Source organism: Octodon degus, unplaced genomic scaffold (assembly GCF_000260255.1).
Source record: "Octodon degus isolate 3935 unplaced genomic scaffold, OctDeg1.0 scaffold00054, whole genome shotgun sequence".
NCBI lineage: Eukaryota > Metazoa > Chordata > Mammalia > Rodentia > Octodontidae > Octodon > Octodon degus.
The window spans coordinates 2,851,809-2,856,994 of NW_004524630.1; positions in this window are offsets into that span (position 1 = coordinate 2,851,809).

Below are 5,186 nucleotides of genomic sequence, written 5' to 3' on the forward strand. Positions count from 1 at the left end.
GGCGCTGGGGGCCGGGGCGGAGGGCGGCCGGGCCGCGCTGCGGGAGCCCCCGGGAGAAGCGGGTCCTGACCTGAGAGTGGCGGAGCGCCCGGTCCGGCCTCGTCGGCCCTGCCGCCGCGGCATCGCTGCTTCTTGGGACAGCGCAAATGCAGACGCTGAGGACCGCCGTTGATAGTTTGGCCTCACGAGTGGCTGGGAGTAAAAGATTAGCTGCCCCACTTCGAGGTCAGAAGTCGGCCGGTTTGGGGGGTGCTGGGGTTCGTGCAGGTGCACCAGCTTAGGTGCGTGGCCTTCCGGAGACGAGGGGCTGCTGTCAGCCGGAGGAAGATTTTAGCCAGAAGTTGAGGAGTATCCTAGGCGTTTTAAGATTTCAAATAATTTAAAAAATTTAGAAATACATAAATCTTGGGGCCGGGGATATGGCTTGGTGGAATAAGCGCTTCCCTGGCAAGCACAAGGGCCTGAGTTCAATCCCCAGTTCTGCCAAAAAAAAAAAAAAAAAAAGAAATACATAAGTCTAGAAATTTATATAAGAACGTTCGGCTTGCAGCGTGAAATGTTTGTTTTTATTATAGTTGTATTAGAATTGAACTTTTAAAAACATTTATTAGTACCCGTTTGCAGTATGTAATGACAACAATTGTACATCTTTGTGGAGTATCTTGGGGCATTTCAGTACGTGTATATAGTGTTTAGTGACCAGATCAAAATAGTTGGCGTCCCTGTGACCTTAGACATCATTTTCTTTGCACTGGACAACTCAGAATCTTCTCAACTTTTTAAAATGTTCAATTAGTTATTGACAGACCTGCTTGTCCAAATGTGCTTAGAAAGTTGGAAGGTTTTTTTCCCCTCCGCCAGTAGCACCGTGCCCATCTCGCATTTTCTCTTCCGCCTTCCCCTGTTATACCCTTTTCCAGGTTCTGGGGACCAGTTTTTTCTTGTTTACTTCTTTGAGGTCAATTTTAGCTTCCACATGTAGTGCAAGCATGTGTCAACTTTGTCGTTCTGTACCTAACATTTCACTAGGCGTGCTGTAATTTCACCCTTTTGCTTTAAAATGACAATTTCTCTCCTCTTTGTGGCTGAATAGTGCCCTACCACATACACATGCCATAGTTTGTCCATTTGCCTGCTGAGGGACACCTAGTTGGTTCCATGCTTTGGTCCTTGTGCACCATTCTGCAGGAAATGTTGGAATAAGGATATCTCTTCAACATAGTGATGTTATTTCTTTTGGATGTATACCCAGTAGTGTTGTTGGCGGATGATATGATGGTTTTTTTTTTTTTTTTTTTTTTTTTTTGTAGTTCTTACAAGAATCTCCTCACTTGTTTCAGAATGCTTCTAGGAGTGTACATGCCTGTGGTGGATAGCTAACTGGTGGGCAACTTCTTACAGCCAGCTGAATTAAACTAGCGTGGTGCTGGGTACGGGAGGCCCACCAGAGTATTGCCAGCAGCATAGAGGCAGAACAGGAGAAGCTGCCGAAACTCTGTTAGGGATGCTGTTTGGAGAAGCTGGTACAGCTGTTGGAGGCTGTTAGTTCTCTTAGGCTGTTTTGCTGGAGGACCTTGTCATGCTGGGTCCTCATCTTGAGCGTCGCTTCCTGGCTGGAGAGGAAGATGGTACACTGCTCAGCCTTGTGAAGCTTGTCGCGTTGGCTTTCCTGGTGGAAACTTGGTTTTCCTCATTGCTAGAGGAGCTAGGGACCTCACTGTTGCTGAGGATGGCTGTGGTACTTTGGGCGAGCTCTGGTGCTTCCCTTGAGCTTTGTTTCCTAGCTCCAGTGCAGATCCCTCAGCCTGCGAGAACAGATCGTGCATCCCGCTGGCACAGACTGCCCAGCTTCCGCCGCTGACCTTTGAGCCTTCCCAGCACAGATCCATGAAGCGAACCTGCATGAGACACTGTTGTGGACTCCAGGCCTCCAGTTGGGCCTGCGGGAGGCATTGTTATGGGCTCTAGGTTTCCAGCCCGACTCATGCAGGGTATTGAGATCCAGGCCTTCAGCTGGATTCTTTAGTATTTAGTGTGTGCATAGATTTCCTGCACTGGTATATGATTCGGGGGTGAGTCACTATAAATACTATTATAAAATGTGTCCTGTAGTATATTGTTTCCTTTACAAAAACCCCAAACCACAACAATGCCTAATGATAGTGTATGAGAGTTCCTGTTTCTGCGCATCCTTACTGGTGCTTTTCTGTTTGATGCTAGGAATTGACAGGGCTTCTTAAGCACACTAGACATGCACTCTACCATGTGCAATATGTACTTCAGTGTTACATTTATTTCTTATCTTTTTGATAATAGCCTTTCTGACTGGTGTGAGAAGATTTGCCACTGTGGTTTTAATGTGAATTTCCTTGATTGGTGATGTTGAACATTTTTACCTGTTTCACATTTGTGTATCTTTTTATAAAATTTAATTTAAAAAATGTGTACATGTTTGAGAACATGTCTGTTCAGGTCATGTGCCTTCCTCTTTCCCCTGACACCTGCGATTGAACCTAGAACCTGCACGTTGAGCTGTATTCACAGCCCCCACCGCCTTTTTGAGGTGGGGGTCTCCCAGGCTGCCCTTGAGTATGAAATCCCTTGCCTCAGGCTCCTGAGAAGCAGGAATTATAGCTATGTGCCACCATACCGGGCATGTTTGCCCGCCTTTAAATTGATTTAGTTAGTTACTTTAATGCTTAGTCTTTTAAGTACCTTACACATTCTGGACATGGACCGTTCCCTGCTGGCTGAATAGTGTGCAAACACAGAAATGTCTTTCATTCTGAAGCGTGTCTCTTCACCGTTTCTTTGCTGTGCAGAGGCTTTTCAGTGTGATGTAATCTCACTTATTAATTTTTGCTTTTGTTGCTTGCTCCTTAAGGGTAATATAGAAAAAAACTGCTCAGACCCATGTCCTGAAGAGTTTCCCCTACATTTTCTTTTGTAGTTTTAAAATTTTGGGTTGTAAACTTAAATCCTTTATCCCTTTTGACTTGATCGTTCTGTACTGAGAGATAGCTGTGTAATTTCTTCTACGTTTGGGTACCCAGTTGCCCTGGTACCTTTAGTGAAGAGATTGTTCTTTCTCCAGTGTATGTGCTTGCTTTCTGGCCTTGTGCAAAATCAGTTAGCTGTAAATATATACATTTATTTCTGTATTCAGTGTTCTCAGTTGGTCTGTGTGTTTTTATGCCAGGTCCATGGCTGTTTGGGTTACCGTAGCTTTGTTACGTGTTTTAGGTCAGTTATGTAAAGCCTTCAGCTTTGCTCCTCTTGTTTGGGATTGCTTTGGCTGAGGTACTTTGTGATTCCACGGTATGTGGGTTTTTTCTACTACTTGTGTAAAGAATGCTTTTGTAATTCTATGAAGAATGTCACTGATATTTTGATACAAATTGCTTTGAATCATTTTGAATAGTATGGCCATTTTACCAGTGTTCTTTCCATCCCTGAACATGAGATATCTTTCCTTTTTTATGTCTTTAATTTCTTCATCACTGTCTGTTTTGTAATTTTTATTGTAGTAACTGTTAACTTCCTTGGTTAGATTTACTCCTAGAATTTTTTCACTTATGTAGACGTGATACAGCCAGAAGACAATTTTTATGACAGTTTTGGTGCACTGGCCTACTGCAGCTTATCACATTAGGTCCAGTGCAGGACGTTCCACCTATTAATTGTTCAAGAAGTTTCTGATTTTAGAGCATTTAAGATTTTTGGATTAGAGATGCTCGAAGTATGTAGAGAGATCTGTACTGTTCTTGGTTTTCTGGTCTCTTCTAGTGATTTTGGACATACCCATTGTGGATAAGGAAACTGATACAGCCTTACCACTGTTTTGTTTGGGGAAGTTTTAAAATGTAAACTTTTACATTCCTGTTAAAACCTGAAGATGAAACTAGGATATCATGAGTAGTTTTTTAAAGCAGCAATGATCCAATCGTTAAAATGTTAAGCCTAGGAAAAGTTTCTTTTCATATCTATAAAATGTTCATAAATTTTATCTGTTAACAATATTTAAGCACTTTAAAAGTTGAGAAAGTTTACCATGACAACCATTTTATTTCGTATAGCTTTTTTAAGTTAATATATATTTGTAAATTTGAACAACTTGCTGCTTCTAATTCCTATTTCATTGTCCCCAAAACATTTTGTTTTCATTAGTAGTCACTCCTCATTTTCCTCTTCTCCTTGACAACCACTAATTTTTCTGTCTCTTCCCGATTACCTTTCTCGTGTGAATGGAATCGCTAAATATGTGACCATTTGTCCCCACCCCCCACTATTTCCAAGACTTACCTGTCCATGAGCTAGCGTAGCACCATACGTCGGTCTCCTTTACGGCTGTAAAATACATTCCGTGGATGCACCACATTTTATTTAGCTTTCACCAGTTGATGGGCATTTGAGTTGTTTCCAGTTGTTAGCTATTAAGAGTAACGCTGCTGAGAATGTTTTAGTCTCCTGTGTGCGTGTCCGTTCTCAGTCTTCTGGGCATACCCCGGAGCAGAATCACTGGTGCTTCGGGAGGTGTGGCCACGCTGACTGCCACAGCGGCCACACTGCAGTCTCACCAGCAGTGCTTAAAGAGTCGTTGTCTACATTAACATCAACTTTTTTCCCCTTAAGTTGTAGCTTCTTCATAGGAAAGGCTCTCATTTCAGAATCTCCTGTTTGTAGGCCTGGGGAGCTAGCTCGGTGGCACAAGTGCCTGCCTGGCAAGCGCAAGGCCCTGACTTCAGTTCCCAGTAACTTCCACCCCCGCCCAAATCTCCTGTGCGTTAGAACCCTACCTAAGCTTTGCACTTTGCACTTTAAATGATCAAACACTAGTGATTATAGAATTCAGCTCTTTAGATGGACTGGTTAAAATATGATGGAAAAAAATACAGAGCCCTGGTTGAAGGTTTAATGTGTGCTGTTTTTATGTTGTTACCAGAACAGGCTCAGGTTTCTCACAAGTAAATGCTACTGGTTGCAAGAAATTAGACTAAATTAGACTTCTGACCCTACAAGAGCAAGTCAGAGCGCTTGTCCTGTAACAAGCCAGTCAGCAAGGTAATCCTGGCATAAAGACAACGCATAATCACTCTTGTGTTTATGTCTCTTTTCTTTCTCTTTTTTCATTTGTACCTTTTCGTGCCTCCACCACCAAAGAATCGAGGTAATTTCATTCAGATTAC